This window comes from Schistocerca cancellata, chromosome 6 (genome assembly GCF_023864275.1).
Source record: "Schistocerca cancellata isolate TAMUIC-IGC-003103 chromosome 6, iqSchCanc2.1, whole genome shotgun sequence".
Lineage (NCBI taxonomy): Eukaryota > Metazoa > Arthropoda > Insecta > Orthoptera > Acrididae > Schistocerca > Schistocerca cancellata.
Window position 1 is genome coordinate 367,151,072 of NC_064631.1, and position 18,198 is coordinate 367,169,269.

The 18,198-nt window shown below is 38.7% G+C and overlaps 1 protein-coding gene across 2 annotated transcripts in view; it reads right to left on the bottom strand.

Moving 5' to 3' along the window:
* Positions 1–687: 687 nt before the first annotated feature.
* Positions 688–18,198, bottom strand: part of LOC126190727 (peroxisomal membrane protein 11B) — a 95,715-nt gene continuing 78,204 nt past the window's right edge. For both annotated transcript variants that reach the window (XR_007538281.1, XM_049931215.1), the window contains one exon: positions 688–777. The gene's annotated coding sequence lies outside the window, so the exon portion shown is untranslated. The remainder of the gene's footprint in view (positions 778–18,198) is intronic.

Here is an 18,198-nt window from a genome sequence, read left to right on the forward strand (position 1 = left end):
TATTGCAAGGAGACTTTCACTTTTGTTACAGAGGAAAGAGCAGCTCCTAAACACAGTAAAGACAAAGTATGTAAGTTCAAGGATACATATGCAGAAGCTGACATAACCAATTATGAAATATTAAAGCACAGTCAGTAATACTATCCCACATTCATTAATAGTTGTCATATTTATAGAATGGGTAATGCTCTATCTTTGATTGAATGTCAGTATTAAATGGCAAGCATTCTTTAACTCCAAAATACATCCACAATTTGATTCACCAGTTAATGTAAAAGTGTCTTTGGTTAATTTTATATAGGTCATGAATTTAAAATTTATATAACCAACTCACAACAAATTAAATTAAACACAAACAAGAGTAGCCATTTGCCGTATGCATATCAGTCCTCCAAGTCAAGTCATTATGACTAAACAGTGGCAACTTGAGACATGGAGAATGGTAATTTATGAACCACCATAAGGAATTCCCATTAAAAATACTCTTCTACAATTTTTTTTATAACATGATCTTGTGATGTATTACATTTGGATGGCAAACACTTCACAGCCTATAGTGACAATGTAATGATAATTATTTATATAGTTTCCACTTTGGAAACTTCTGTACATATACAATTCAATGGCTTAAGTTACCTATTAAATAACACTGAATGATTTAAAATCAATTTTTTTCCTCCTCTCTAACTTTCCTGTGGGCAGCATCTCAACCATTCTGTGTTCCAAGTTGTTATATACTGCCAGCATGCTGCTGTTGTTTGAGGTATACCATCACACCTGTAAATGGTACAATTCCATTGTCAGAAAGATAAGAACAACATATCATAAATAACAGATGAATAAACTGGTATCTCATTCAAAGACTGCCAGACATGTAAATACCTTGCTACTGTTTATTGATTGTGTGTGTGTGTGTGTGTGTGTGTGTGTGTGTGTGTGTGTGTGTGTGTAGTTAACAGAATCTGAGTGGAATGACAATACAAAATTACATAAATTAATAAACATTAACAATGCAGTATAATAATGTGGATTAATTTTAACAATCAACAGCCTCATTTGCACCATTTACCTAGAATTTATGCAAGTTTCAGTCGGCATAACCCAACCTTCTTCAGAATAACAGTAACTACTGTTTGTCCCTAGTGGACATCGTCAAGATAAAACTACAAATCCATAAATTATCGTCAGACTGTAAAACTTATCTGAAACTGCCTTGGCCCCACTTCGCAACCGCGATGCGGCAGCCATGAGTCTTGTACTGGTACCCATAATTTATGGATTTGTAGTTTTAGCTTGACGATGTCCACTATGGACAAACAGTAATTACTGTTACTCTGAAGAAGGTTGGGTTGTCCCTACTAAAACCTAGGTAAACGGTGCAACTGAGGCTGTTGCTTATTAAAATTAATATTTATACGGTTGCTGACAGGGCCACGAAATGTTGAAGGTACTTAATAATGTGAATAAATATTTTGAAGTGCCTACTGCAATAGCAACAGGCACCTAATACTCTCTGTCATGCTCTTATTTCCAAATCATATTGATGCTTTTACTACAAAAGTACAAGTCATGACACGTGATGTGATACAATACCACAATTTTCCACAGAAAAGTTACTTTACATACAGCTGGAGATTTCTGTTGATATACTCTCATGGGAAAGCACAAATGAATGTCAAGTGGAAGGATATTCTTGTGTACTGATGATTTTGAGTGTAGTACACTACCTTGATAATGGTACAAGATACAGCAGTTATTAGATACAGGGTACAACATTGTTGGCACAATACTATCAAGGAGAGGACCCCAAGGGAGGAATCGCCCTCTTGAAACTATCTCTACTATGGTTTAGGTTAGGGTCCCAGGTATTGCACATGATCCAGCCTTTCACCCAAGGTTTGCTTGCGAGTAATCAATGAAAAAGAATTCTGCATGGTACACCACAGCATTAAAAATGACAGTGATATTCAGAGCAGTGGTGTAGAGTACTAGTTGAAATACTTTCCCTTCATTCTGAAGGGTGTCAGTTTGAATCCTATCGTGCTTTTAAATTTTTATTTCTAATCCTTCGCAGTATCATCTTAAGCATGCCATTAACTTTCTCATTTGCTCAGTTTTGCAAATCTCATCATATCTGCTTTGACAAAATATATCTTATTACCAACATTAATTTTAAAATATTTATTATGGTTATAACAGCCCACATGAAGATTTATATGAAAGAAGGGATTATAAATAAAACAAAATTCACACAAGATGTGGAACATAAATAATAGATGAAAATGTAAATCGATAAAATGAAAAGACTCTAGGTTAGAACAACAATATAAGGGAAAGGACAGATGTATGCATATATTTCAAACACACAAGCTCACCCACAGACAAATGGCTGCCATCTCGGGCAGCATTCCAGTCCGAGCTGCCAGAGAGGGTGGTCGTGTGTGTGAGGTATGCTTCCTTATGTGAATGAAAATATATATGCTGAAGAAGGCTTTGGCCAAAAGCTCAATGTGTAACAGTCTTTCCATTGTGCCTGTCTGCAACTCAAAGTGTCATGTTTACAGTGAGTAGCCTTCCGAATGCCATGAAGGGTACAGGGTGCATCCATCTGCAGGTGGTCGCTCATGTCGTCACCAATGATGTGTGTCGCTATGGATCGGAGGAAATCCTCTCTGGCTTCCGGCGGTTATCTGATTTGCTGAAGACTGCCAGTCTCACTAGCAGGATGAAAGAGCTCACCATCTGCAGCATCGTCGACCTTTGGTACTGAGCTGAGTGGAGGGTCTGAATCAGAGGCTGAGACAGTTCTGCAATGTGTGGGCTGCAGATTCCTCGACTTGCGCCATAGGGTGATGGGGTTTCGGGTTCCGCTGGATAGGTCAGGAGTCCACTACACCCAGCAGTTGGCTACACGGGTAGCAGGGGCTGTGTGGCGTGGACTGGACGGTTTTTTAGGTTAGATGGCCTTGGGCAAGTATAGAAAGGGCAACAGCCTCAAAGGGTGCGGGGCAAAGTCAGGACATGCGCGGACCAAGCAGCAGTCGGTATTGTAATTGTAAACTGTCGAAGCTGCATTGGTAAAGTACCGGAACTTCAAGCGCTGATAGAAAGCACCGAAGCTGAAATCTTTATAGGTACGGAAAGCTGGCTGAAGCCAGAGATAAATTCTGCCGACATTTTTACACAGGCACAGACGGTGTTTAGAAAGGATAGATTGCATGCAACTGGTGGTGGCGTGTTTGTCGCTGTTAGTAGTAGTTTATCCTGTAGTGAAATAGAAGTGGATACTTCCTGTGAATTATTATGGGTGGAGGTTACACTCAACAACCGAGCTAGGTTAATAATTGGCTCCTTTTACCGACCTCCCGACTCAGCAGCATTAGTGGCAGAACAACTGAGAGAAAATCTGGAACACATTTCACATAAATTTCCTCAGGATGTTATAGTCTTAGCTGGAGATTTCAATTTACCAGATACAGACTGGGACACACAGATGTTTAGGACAGGTGGTACGGACAGAGCATCGAGTGACATTATACTGAGTGCACTATCTGAAAATTACCTCGAGCAATTAAACAGAGAACCAACTCGTGGAGATAACATCTTGGACCTACTGATAACAAACAGACCCGAACTTTTCGACTCTGTGAGCGCAGAACAGGGAATCAGTGATCATAAGGCCGTTGCAGCACCCCAAATATGGAAGTAAATAGGAATACAAAAAAAAGGGAGGAAGGTTTATCTGTTTAGCAAGAGTAATAGGAGGCAGATTTCAGACTACCTAACAGATCAAAACGAAAATTTCTGTTCCGAAACTGACAGTGTTTATGGAAAAAGTTCAAGGCAATGGTAAAATGCGTTTTAGACAGGTACGTGCCGAGTAAAACTGTGAGGGATGGGAAAAAACCCACCGTGGTTCAACAACAAAGTTAGGAAACTACTGCGAAAGCAAAGAGAGCTTCACTGCAAGTTTATACGCAACCAAAACCTCTCAGACAAACAGAAGCTAAACAATAAAGTTAGCGTAAGGAGGGCTACGTGGGAAGCGTTCAGTGAATTCGAAAATAAAATTCTATGTACCGACTTGACAGAAAATCCTAGGAAGTTGTGGTCTTACGTTAAATCAGCAAGTGGATCGAAACAGCATATGCAGACACTCTGGAATGATGGCATTGAAACAGAGGATGACACACGTAAAGCTGAAATACTAAACACCTTTTTCCAAAGCTATTTCACAGAGGAAGACCGCACTGCAGTTCCTTCTCTAAATCCTCGCACAAACGAAAAAATGGCTGACATCGAAATAAGTGTCCAAGGAATAGAAAAGCAACTGAAATCACTCAACAGAGGGAAGTCCACTGGACCTGACAGGATACCAATTCGATTCTACACAGAGTACGCGAAAGAACTTGCCCCCCTTCTAACAGCCGTGTACCGCAAGTCTCTAGAGGAACGGAAGGTTCCAAACAACTGGAAAAGAGCACACGTAGTCCCAGTTTTCAAGAAGGGTCTTCGATCAGATGCGCAACACTATAGGCCTTTATCTCCGATATCGATCCGTTGTAGAATTTTAGAACATGTTTTTTGCTTGCGTATCATGTCATTTCTGAAAACCCAGAATCTACTCTGCAGGAATCAACATGGATTCCGGCAACAGCAATCGTGTGAGACGCAACTCGCTTTATTTGTTCATGAGACCCAGAAAATATTAGATACAGGCTCCCAGGTAGATGCCATTTTCCTTGACTTCCAAAAGGCGTTCGATACAGTTCCGCACTGTCGCCTGACAAACAAAGTAAGAGCCTACGGAATATCAGACCAGCTGTGTGGCTCGATTGAAGAGTTTTTAGCAAACAGAAAACAGCATGTTGTTCTCAATGGAGAGACGTCTACAGACGTTAAAGTAACCTCAGGCATACCACAGGGGAGTGTTATGGGACCATTGATTTTCACAATATATTTAAATGACCTAGTAGATAGTGTTGGAAGTTCCATGCGGCTTTTTGCGGATGATGCTGTAGTATACAGAGAAGTTGCAGCATTAGAAAATTGCAGCGAAATGCAGGAAGATCTGCAGCGGATAGGCACTTGGTGCAGGGAGTGGCAACTGACCCTTAACATAGACAAATGTAATATATTACGAATACACAGAAAAAAGGATCCTTTATTGTTTGATTATATGATAGCGGGACGAACACTGGTAGCAGTTACTTCTGTAAAATATCTGGGAGTATGCGTGCGGAACGATTTGAAGTGGAATGATCATATAAAATTAATTGTTAGTAAGGTGGGTGCCAGGTTGAGATTCATTGGGAGAGTCCTTAGAAAATGTAGTTCATCAACAAAGGAGGTGGCTTACAAAATGCTTGTTTGGCCTATACTTGAGTATTGCTCATCAGTGTGAGATCCGTACCAGGTCAGGTTGACAGAGGAGATAGAGAAGATCCAAAGAAGAGCGGCGCGTTTCGTCACAGGGTTATTTGGTAAGCGTGATAGCGTTACAGAGATGTTTAGCAAACTCAAGTGGCAGACTCTGCAAGAGAGGTGCTATGCATCGCGGTGTAGCTTGCTGTCCAGGTTTCGAGAGGGTGTGTTTCTGGATGAGGTATTGAATATACTGCTTCCCCCTACTTATACCTCCCGAGGAGATCACGAATGTAAAATTAGAGAGATTCGAGCATGCATGGAGGCTTTCCAGCAGTCGTTCATCCCGCAAACCATACGTGAGTGGAGCAGGAAAGGGAGGTAATGACAATGGCACGTAAATTGCCCTCCGCCACACACCGTTGGGTGGCTTGCGGAGTATAAACGTAGATGTAGATGAATTTTCAATTGTTTGTAAGACAATTAGTGAAATATACAGAAACGACCGAGGACAGACACAGCACTAAGAATAATTTTCATTTGATACAGTCAGGAAGTGTAATTCACTCCATTTTGTTTCTAATAGATTCTGATTTGTGGATTGTAATTGAGATGGTGATATGGAACCTCGAAGCTGCATAAATTGCTGATGAAAAGGTGTGTGTGTCATATCACAGTAATTCACTACCAAAAACTGTACTTTCCATATGCAATGAACAGCAAATGTTTATACAATATCTGACATATCCAAAAACAGTATGGGAAAGAACATAACAATTATATGTGCTAAAGGATAGCAAATTTCGCACTGTGCAACTGAGACAAAATTTATATAGAAAATTATCTAGGACTGATGAACAAAATTGTACTGGATCTAGTGAACACTGGTAACAAAACAGAAGACTGAGGTTTAGCAATGACCATTCTATGAAGACTTCCAGATGAAGGGATGCAGTAGCTACAGCTTTGTGCAATTAGCCAAATAATGATTTTAAGTGTGCTACAATTAAAATGCAACTGCTAGCTGAAAAAGCTACATATATTTAATATAATGTAGTTGAACATTTTGTAGTGTCCTTGAAAGCTAATACTGGTAATCAAAGGCACTGAAAAATACCACTTACTGAACTAACGAAGGAAGAAGCAACACACACAAACTTATTTGTTGCAATTGCCACAAAGTTGGTCACATAACCATCCTAAAAATGAAAAATTTTAAAAATATCAAAATAAATTAGGTGCTGTCGGTACGAATGCTTCCTGTGGTACACTTACAATGAATAATGGTAACTGAATAGTGGATCTGGGGCAATTCATCACATGGTTCCAGATGAAAATTATTTTTCAGCTGCTGATAAAAATGATAAATATTTTAACTGAAGACACAACTACAGGTGAATGCAGAAAAATAGAAGCCACAGAGAACGATACGGTAAGGGCAAAGATTGTTAATGACAAACGTTACCTAAAGAATTTGTAGTTAAGAATACACTATCTGTGCCCGAGATCGAGCACAAAATTTTGTGTGTCCCAGCTCACTGCAAACAATAGAAAGATTATTTTCGATAAAGACGGTTGCAAGATCTACAATGACTCTGGAAGATAACTCATAAGAACTCAACATAAATACAAAGCCATGGGCAGACAACAGATATGTCGGATGTTGATATTCCAACATCACTGAATGATGTACATTAGGAAGAGTACAATCAAATAACATGATGAAATAGGAATCAGTTCTGGGATCAGATTGCGAAAAGGATAAAATAAATGTGCGTGAAGACTGTGTGGAAGGTAAATTGACATTAAGACTGTTTCCAAAACTGTATCACCAGATTCGAAGGAACAAACAGTCACTTTAGAACTTGTCCACAGTGATCTCGTGGGATCTACTGAGATGTCATTGGATCTACTGATGTACCAAGTTTGGCAGGCAATATATATTTAATGAGAATCTTGAATGATGCAAGCAGATACATATTTGTGCACTTCTTAACAAAAAAGAAGGAATAATTTGAAGAATTGGCCCAGACAAGTGGATACTGTTAGATGTGAATGAATGCATAACCACACCCTGTGACACACACACACACACACACACACACACACACACACACACACACCACGTGTACACCTGCCATGGGATCCACACCGGGTGTGTTGGTGTGAGTGGAGCAGTACAAGGACAATGGTACTCACAGTGGAGCAGCAGGTGTTTGTTGTGATGACAAAGTTGTGGAAATGGTGCAGTCAGTTGATTGCTGAGAAGTGTCAAAGAGCCAGCACAGAGTGCCATGCAACATTTAGTCCAAGAACAGGTTAAAAAACATTCTGAAACATGCCCACACACCAGAAAATTTGGCTGCAGTTCGCCAGAAAATGCTTCGAGTTCTACCAAATCCACGAAATGTCTGTAACAAGAGACCGACATATCACATCGATCATGGGGACAAATACTCCACATGGACCTCCACCTGCATCCGTACTTAGTGTCAGTTGTTCATGCATTAAAACCAGCATATGCTCCTCAGTGCCTCCTGTTTTGTGAGTGGCTGTTCTCGGAGATAACAATGAATGGCTTGGACATGGATCTGTTCTTTACGTCTGATGAAGCCTTTTCACCCGACTGATTGTCAACTCACAGAATCATAGGTTCTGGGCACCGAAGAATCCAAATAGCTTTCACAAAACACCATTGCGTGGTAAGTGTCTGCATGCTGTATTATTGGTTCCATCTTCTTTCATCAGATGCTGACTTCAGTACATTACATGGCCCAAATTTTGAAACTATTTGTGGCAGCACTAACAGAGGAGAAAAAGACCTACAGTTACTTCCGACAGGATGGAGCAACTACCCATACAATCAGCCAAACCTTGGAGCAAATTTGCACAATCTTTCTGCATGACAGTTGTTAGCAGAAGACAGTCTGGTAGCGGTCCTAGCTGGCCGCTCAGGTCACCTGATCTGTCAAGTGTACAATTGCTTTGTGTGGGAAGCCCTCACATGTATGATGAATCGCAGCAACCCTCTTAGTCTTCACGACCTGCAACACAACATTTGGAATGCAACTGCAGCAGTTCAGCTTCGATGCACCTTGAGCAACTTGCTAAACAGAGACCAAAAGTGCCAAGAGGTGAATGGTGGTCAACTTCAGCATCTGCTATAGTCAGGTTAGTAATTTATTTCCTTTCCTCTGCTGTGTTTCTATGTACCGAGTAACTCACTCAGGCAGTAGCAGCCGACCGAGACAGATGCAGAAACAGGGAAGTAACCGCTTTTGTGATATTTATGAGTTCCTAGCCAGGAGTGAATATTATTATATCATCTGTGTGCTTTAATAGTGTAGTTTCTTGAGTTTCTCCATGTAAATTTAATATCTAATAGCCACAGTTGTCCGCGTTTTCATTTGTGTCAGAAAGTAAACTGATTTTGTGACATATTACAAGCTCCTAATCAGGGGCAAATTATTTAATTCCACCTGAATGCTTCAGTAGTTAGGCTTTTGAGTATCTGTGTATTACTAGGCACAGTTCGTGCATTTTCATCTGGGTCTACAGTAGAGTTGCGCAGCATGTGCTGATAGTCCATTTATCTGCATAGTTCAGTTTTCCACGGACTTTAGTATGGACAGGGCTGCGATTGTTGGGTGCAGATGCGAACCGAGTTAGCGAGATTGAGTATATTAATCAACTACTTGACAGGTTTATACTTCACAATGCTAAGAGAGCCATGACCCAATGGAAATCGAACAAAATTTCCTTAATGAGAAGTGAGCTCAATGGTCAACTCATTTAGCTTTCATGGAGGACTCTACCAGAGATAGCTTTCTCTGTGCCAAAGTTGTCACAATATTGTTCAAAATGTAATATGAGCCACTTGAATACAGCAAAAAGGATACTTAGGTGTGTAAGGAAACAGCAAGTTACAAACTCATATGATTCCACAGGTCAAACAAGAGGGAAAGTCAAAAAGTAGAGGGACTTCTGCTGTCATCTGCAACAATTTTACACAACATATCATTCTCCCATCACTCTTATTCCCGTGTTAGTTGTTGTATTGTAGCAGACCGTCAAACATGGCAGCTCCTCTGTCAATCCGCACTAAAGAGGAAATAAGGGGAGTATTCACTTTTTGTTTTCAAAAGGTGTTAAGCCTGTGGAAATTATTCGTTGAATGCAAGCACAGTATGGTGACAGCTGTTTATCATGAAGCAAAATCTATAAATAGATAGAGCACTTCAAACAGGTAAGAACTACTTTGCGTGACAAGAAGAGATCAGGCAGGCCTCTGACAACAACTGAGGATAATTTGGAAGTCATCGAGGGTGTGATACTGGGCCAATATTTCACATATCCATCATTGTTCAGCATATTTCATCGCACACGGACTAAATTTTTGGAATGTGTGCACAAGGTAGGCACAGAAGGTAGGCGCAAAAGATGGACATCTCTTGTAAACGTCTAGCCCATTATCATCGTGAGAGAGATGGATTTTTATATCAAATCATTACTGTAGACGAAATGCGTGTGCATTGTCATGAAGCAGAAAGCAAGGCTGCAAGCATGGCTTTGAAACACCCATCACCAGAAGTTAAGAAATTTAAATGTCAACCATCAGCTGGTACGATTACGCTAACACTATTCCTGGACATGGAATATGTGGTGGCCATTAATTTCACCCCAAGAGGTGAAACTGTGAACAGTGAGAACTATTGTGATGTGTTGCAAATTAAACTGAAACATGCAATCCGATGCAAATGTGGTGGAAAATGAAAAGACGTCATCCTGCAGCAAGTTAACACTCAGTCACTTCTGCCAAATGGACGACCGAAACAATAAAGGAGGTGGGATTCTAATTGCTGGAACACCCTCCATACATTCCAGACCTGGCTTCAAGTGATTTCCATATGTTTGGATCATTGAAGGAAGCAATCAGGGGAAGAACATTTGTAACCAGTGCCGAAGTCATTGATGTGGTAAAATTTGCTACAGGTGCAAACAAAAAACTTTTTTCCAACGGAATCAAAAAACTTGTGAAACACTGAACAAAGCTTGTAGAAATGTGTGAGAGAGAACCGTACAATGTGAACAGAGTACTCGGGGCAAATTGAGATACATGAAAATCTAAAATCTTCATTGCCAATTTCAAATATCAGGCCACCCAAACTATTGCAACCCCATTCACTGTTGGTTTTTGGTATCCCTAGTCTGTGGAAACAACAGGCTGGTATTTACACTGATCTTTGTAAACATGCATCACTCATTGGCACTGTATGAAACTTCGATTCTAATGATATTCCATTTATTTTCTAATTTACACAGTAAAACTTATTAAATTAACACAGCTTCATTATGTAATCTGTATCTTCTCACTACACCACAATCAGTAAAATGATAAATTTCTGAGACCAAGATTATACCTTTCCTTTCCTTTCTAGTAAAGAAAGATGTTTCACAATAATGCATGCCTAGTGATACCACCATTGCCTTAAAATTTCAACATTCTTTCCCAATTATTGTTCCACAAATGCTGTTACATTTCTTGATTGTATGTTTAATATTAGCTTTCTCTGCGAGTAAAAATGCACAGCCAAAGAATTTAGGCTTTTAACACGTTTGTTATTACAATCAATTTGCAACAGACTACTGACCCAAATTGTTTTTTTCTCTACAAGATTTCAAAATTATACTTTTTCATTTTTTTCTGTAATTCAACCAGAGCTTGAAGCTGTCACGCAATCACCTGTCAATAGGATAGTTAGGATGAAAATCCTATTACTAATGCCAGTGAAAAAACCAACTGCGTTAAAATTAACTACTGCGCCATTCAGAGAGATGATATGACACACGATACAACATGTAGCAATAAATGTCAAGTGAGTAACATTTATTGCTGTGGCATTCTTGTTTTGTTCCCAATGGGATGATATGACAAGCAAGGCGCTCTCACAAAATCTCATTTCTGTTTCTGTTGCAATCATGGGCTCTTTTGAAGAGACATTGTGGCTTCTTGCTTAAGGCTCAAAAAATAAATAAATAAATAAAGTACTGGGTGCACCCATACAATGCTATAAGTAGCAAACAGTGTGGCTACAGTTTCTAGTGATGTCTCATAGTTACTAGCGATGTCTCAATGAGAGAAACTCCAAAATGAGAAAAACTCAATGAGATAAACTCCAAAATTGCACTTTTCAGAGCAACTAGTATCAGCTAGCCTGACAAAGTAGGACACAAATTTTTAACTTGTACAGCAAGTAGCCTCTCCCCAATGTTATTCAATCTGTATATTGAGCAAGCAGTAAAGGAAACAAAAGAAAAATTCGGAGTAGGTATTAAAATCCATGGAGAGGAAATAAAAACTTTGAGGTTCGCCGATGACATTGTAATTGTATCAGAGACAGCAAAGGACTTGGAAGAGCAGTTGAATGGAATGGACAGTGTCTTGAGAGGAGTATATAAGATGAACATCAACAAAAGCAAAACGAGGATAATGGAACGTAGACGAATTAAGTCGGGTGATGCTGAGGGAATTAGATCAGGAAATGAGAGATTTAAAGTAGTAAAGGAGTTTTGCTATTTAGGGAGTAAAATAACCGATGATGGTCGAAGTAGAGAGGATATAAAATGTAGACTGGCAATGGCAAGGAAAGCGTTTCTGAAGAAGAGAAATTTGTTAACATTGAGTATAGATTTAAGTGTCAGGAAGTCTTTTCTGAAAGTATTTGTATGGAGTGTAGCCATGTATGGATGTGAAATGTGGACGATAAATAGTTTGGACAAGAAGAGAATAGAAGCTTTCGAAATGTGGTGCTACAGAAGAATGCTGAAGATTAGATGGGTAGATCACAAAACTAATGGTGAAGTATTGAATAGAATAGGGGAGAAGAGGAGTTTGTGGCACAACTTGACTAGAAGAAGGGACCGGTTGATAGGACACATTCTGAGGCATCAAGGGATCACAAATTTAGTATTGGAGGGCAGCGTGGAGGGTAAAAATCGTAGAGGGAGACCAAGAGATGAATACACTAAGCAAATTCAGAAGGATGTAGGTTGTAGTAGGTACTGGGAGATGATGAAGCTTGCACAGGATAGAGTAGCATGGAGAGCTGCATCAAACCAGTCTCAGGACTGAGGACAACAACAACAACAACAAAGCAAGTTAGTCAAAAGTGTATGAATGACAAAAATGCCACCATGAAAAGTTTATTTCTGATAAGACCACCAAGTGTTATAACAATTGCAATTTAAATGCTCCAAACAAAAGGTGTGCTTTGTCGGTGGTGCATATTTTCGTGACTTTCACTGAGAAACTAATGTTGCACTGATCATCTTCAGCATAGCAGTGTAGAAATTTTTGTCAGGATCAGCTAACAAAGGGACGTTACGACGTTTGGATCACGGATTTACTTCAAACTTTGTACTCTTTTAGTAGTCCATTAGGACAACATAACGAGCACGAAGTACTATTTAGGAAAAACCTGCAAGAGTGTTTCACACATCAGTGTGGTTAAGTTCAAGCTCTAATCATTGGACTAATGCATTGAGTCCTGCGCGCTCTCCCTCTCAATTTTTATTTTTCCCAGCACTAGAGGTCATATTATTTCATACATATTACACTTGAATGGTAATACAATGAAAAGACAGGAGTATTCACATGAACTTTTATTGAATTTCCAGTGTTATTTGGTTGCTTATTAATTTTTATAATCACAACAAATATTATAATTATTGAGAACCAATGACCAAATACAGTTTTCCTGAAAATGTATGCTTGTCATGACTTCTGAAATCCCTTATACCAGCGATCAGGTAAGGTACAGAGAACAACTTTTCACGTGGATACTTCGAACTGCAGACAGGTTCAATGATGAGGTACAGGCTTGGAAGCCCAAGTAAATCACAATAAATAAAAGTGTAAATAACTTTATTCAATAATACGGGGTTAAAATGTGCCAGAATATGAGGGTAATGTATTGATTAATAGTTTTATGTGCTTTCAACATTATGAGTTGCAGGATGATATTTTTCACACAGACATGGGAAACAAAGCGAAACAGCATCTTCTTTGTCAAATGAATGCAGTTTTCCTGTGTGGAAAAGGAATCTTCAGAGTTTCTAAGAAAAACAAAGCTCGCTGGCATACTGAAATTTCTCTTTTTTTCTGACAATTTGGTAAACGACTTGTAATGGAACATTTTTGCAAATATTCGTGCCAAAATCGGTGATGTACAATTGAAAGTATTTTAATAGCATCTTCAAGAGAAGCAATTCTCGTTCACTGTCAGTCAAATATGAACATGTTTGAAGGCAGTCGATAAAATTTTTAACTTGCCTATAAAAATAAAAGTCGCATACTATTTATTTTTATAATGAAAATTCAATAAAAGTTAATGCAAATATGCGTATCTTTTCATCTTATTACCTTTCAAATAGAATATACATGAAATAACATGACTAGTGTAGAAAAAAATATAAATTAAAAAATATGAGAAGGTCTTGATCCATTACGCCACTTATTACAAAGTCTGAACACTTACCACACAACAGCCGCCAGCTTGTGCTCAGGGTCACAATGCACCAGTAAATCACTGATTCATAAAACGTGAGATTTTCTAAAAAATGTTTGAGTAGTATGTCTTTCTACTTGCACATTATGTTGACCTGATAAACTATTGAAGGTGCGCAAAGTTTGAAGTAAATATGTGATCTGAACGTCTGTGTGTGAGACCGCATATGCCAGATTTGTGTGCTGATTTGATATTCTCAAATTTGCAACATTTTACTGTTCATGTCACTTTTGCATAATCTCATCAATTATATCAATACTGGTTTGTATTGCAGAATTTCAAACATTTGCAGTAAAGTACTGTTATTTTCAATTATAGGCTTAAACTTATTTGTGCTCTTTTAAAATTTTTGAGGTTGGTATGCCTATCCACATTCAAAACCATAGTCCTCTAACTTCATTGTATAATTACACAAGACACAGTTTATTTTCAAGAACTTTCAGATACTTATGAAGCTATATTTTTGAAAAAATTTTCAAGTTACCAGTACAAGTATTATGGATAACTTATTTTGTATAAAAACATTGTTTGCGATTAATATTTACTACCAAAGAATAGATCGCATTGAATTTCGTTTTATATAAATGCAAATAAACATATATTTTTGAGAATTTTCTGAAGTTACTATTTCCCTGTGCTTAATCCTGTCTGTAGTAAATTGGCATTCAGATATTGTGACTAACATTATGTTACATCTAGGGTTCCCTTCAAGAGGAGTATATATTATCTACATTTATCATGTATTAACTTTATTTCAAATTTGTTGATGACCATAAGTAACCTCGGGAAGTTTTACGGAACTAGTATTTTTTATCAAAATTTTTTCTGATGCCTTAACAGAAATAGGAAATTGGCAATTTTTTAGCTCAACAGAATGGAAGACAGTCAGCAGGTTTTGTTTAAAGTTATTTGTTCACAGTCCTGTAATACACTGCACCAGCCATAACGCAGTTGCACTGTGAGTGCTATTTTTGAACACGGGGACGAGTTGGTCGATGTTCATAAGCAGCTAAAAATCACCCTGATAACTTGCAAATGATTCGCAACTGCTGCAAATCTGTGTGTGTGAAGAGCTCCCAAGAATCGTGAACCGACAGTACCGGTACCAAAGGTACCTCAAATACTATCCTCTCCTTTGGATCCTTTTCCCTCTTCAGGAAGTAGGGGGTCTATCATTACTCATTTACTTGACAGTGAGCGGCATGTCGGAACAGGGTGGACTCTGGTTGTTAGACTGATTCCCCTAACCAACAAGTTCGAGGTGCTGTGTTGCACTGAAACTGAGCCCAGGGAACACACTTCATCTGTTTCATCCCATGTCAAGAGGGGGCAGTTCAGATGTACAGTGAATAATAGTACCTCTTAAGGAAATGAAGCAAGTGACAGGAAAGAATACCAGGTGTCTGTGGGCCTTATTCAACATGTTGAAGATACTATTCTGGCAGCCACTGAGGGAACGGAGTGCAACTAACCACAGATTGTGTCGCATGCAGAACAAACAATACCTATAGTCTGGGCTACAATAACATACTTGGGTCATACCAGCGACTGAAAAAGAAAGCTGACAAGACCATCCTTGCACACGGAGTTTCAACATAACTCTCAATTTGCACCACTGACCCTGGAACTAATCATGGCCACCTGGTTCTCAGTCCAGTGGAAGGACTGAACCAGAGACTTCAAAGGTTCTGTGACAAGCCAGGCTGTGATTTCCTGGACTTGCACCATAGAGTTAAGAAATCTAGGGTGCCCCTGAACTGATCAGGAGTGCACTACACATCACAGGCTGCTATCCAGGTAGATGGCAGAGAGGTGCACTAAATAACATGGATGCAGGGTGTTTCTGCGTAGGGGAGGCGAGGGCCAATTACTTAAAAGGGTGGTGGTTATCTTACTCTTTGGCACTGTTTTGATTGGGTTTAGAGAGGTAAGAAGCATGCTGGTCAGGGCTGTGATCCAGCTGCGTGTTTCTCATGATAAATTTTTTTTTGTTTTGTTGCTCATAACACTAAAATATTTTGCATGAATTCATCAGGGACTTAAGAGTCAGTCTGAAGGGGTCAGAACTCTTTATTTTCACTAGTTGTTTAGCAGAACTTTTAATTTTGCATGTTAAGATGATATGTACTCTTAATTAATTGCACTGAGTCTGAACTTAACTCATTTTGCCAGTGAGGAACTTTGAACATTTTCTGTTACTAATTGACACGTTTAATATGTTGTCTGTTGATTAGACTCCTGTTTAGTTGAACTAGTGTGGAGGTTAGCTTCAGTTAATTTTAACTGTGAGCACTGTCTATATTTTACAGCTATTTTATTTATTTTTTATATAATGAGTTTGCTAACCACTTTGTTGGGGACTCGAGTTAATTTCAATTCACTTAATAACATAGTACCTTGTCACCAGCTTACAAATTACATTATGAATTTATAGACAATTAAGTTTATTAGTTAAACTTTAACAATTTTAATTGGAGTATGTTATTTAACACTGGATGCACCTATGTTCAACTTAACAGTAGCTTCTTTATCTGGTTCATATGTCATATGGAAGCTGCTTATTTTTATTTTAAAAAGTGACCAACCCTTGGCAAAGATTGTATCAGACCCAGAATAGACAATGAGTAGCCGAGTCTCTCCAGCTAAGGGTATTGCCAGAATTGGCAGCACAGTAACAGAGAGAGAGAGAGAGAGAGAGAGAGAGAGAGAGAGAGAGAGAGAGAGAGAGAGAGTTGCCAGCTTCTTCGTGGCTTTTCACTGTCAAAAATAGTTTCAATATGTTACTTGTATGCAGCAATCTATCTCCTAAAATCCACCAAATGTGAACAGACCAGCAACTACCATCTTTACAGCAATTTTTTCAAACTATGCCCAGTGGGTTACTTATATGTCAATTATCACAATAAATATGAACAATACTGAATAGGAAACCAGTTAAGTATTAAACTGTCACATCAGACTGTATGATATGTTTATTGAATAGTTATCTCAAAATCAGATGAGACAGCCTGCATAATGGAGAACATGCACAAATCTCAAAACGTGTTTTTGAGTTTTTTATGCGAAAAGTAAAAGTTTTAGTGAGAAACTGACTACAAAGACAGATGTAGCTGTTAGTACCCACCAAAATAAGGAAAAAAGTCCAAAGGCTCTCAAATGCATACGATAAGAGCTATGAGCATTTTTTCCACTACTGCGTAAGATTTCTTCTACTGAAGACGTGCTCATAACTCTTAAGGTATGCATTTTAGAGTTGATGTTTATTGGACCACTCAAAATATTGGACACTTTATAACAGTCTGCATACATCTGTGACACACACATTCATATTCATATATGTAAAATGCCATGTTTGAACAATTAGTGTGTAAGGGTACAATAGATGCAGATTTTGCATGAAGGCCAACTCACTCTATGAGTGGTTTTGTGACAAATGATATCTGTTTTTACCCATTTTTGTATATATTTTACAATTTTATACTTTTTGTATATACTACCCATACACAATAACTGCCCAAATATGGTATTTTATATACATCAATGCATGTGACAGATGCATAAAATATAATCTCAGAAACAGCAAAAGATGTGTTGTATATTTTTTTAAATGAACACGAACATGTCACCATTTGACTGTACTGTTGTTTATTTAATTAGACCCAGGTTTCGGCCTTTTATGCCATTTTCGAGTACTTGGCATAAAAGTGCCGAAACCTGGTCAGAATAAAATAAAGAACAATACAGTCAAACAGCGGTGCGTTCATTGAAAACTGAATAAATCACGGAATAATGTAGATAGAGAGGTACAAATTAAGTCACATGCTTTGAATGACAAGGGGTTTTATTAGAACCAAAAAAGTACAAAAGTTCAAAAAATGTCCGACAGATGGCGCTTCATCTGATCAGGTTGGTTGGTTGTTTCGGGGAAGTAGACCAGACAGCGAGGTCATCGGTCTCATCGGATTAGGGAAGGACAGGGAAGGAAGTCGGCCGTGCCCTTTGAAAGGAACCATCCCGGCATTTGCCTGGAGCGATTTAGGGATATCACGGTAAACCTAAATCAGGATGGCCGGACGCGGGATTGAACCGTCATCCTCCCGAATGCGAGTCCAGTGTCTAACCACTGCGCCACCTCGCTCGGTATCTGATCAGGATAGCAATAATTAGCATAACAAAGTAAGACAAAGCAAAGATGATGCTCTTTACAGGAAATGCTCAATATTTCCATGAACATTCTTCAACAACAGCTGTAGTTGAGGAATAATGT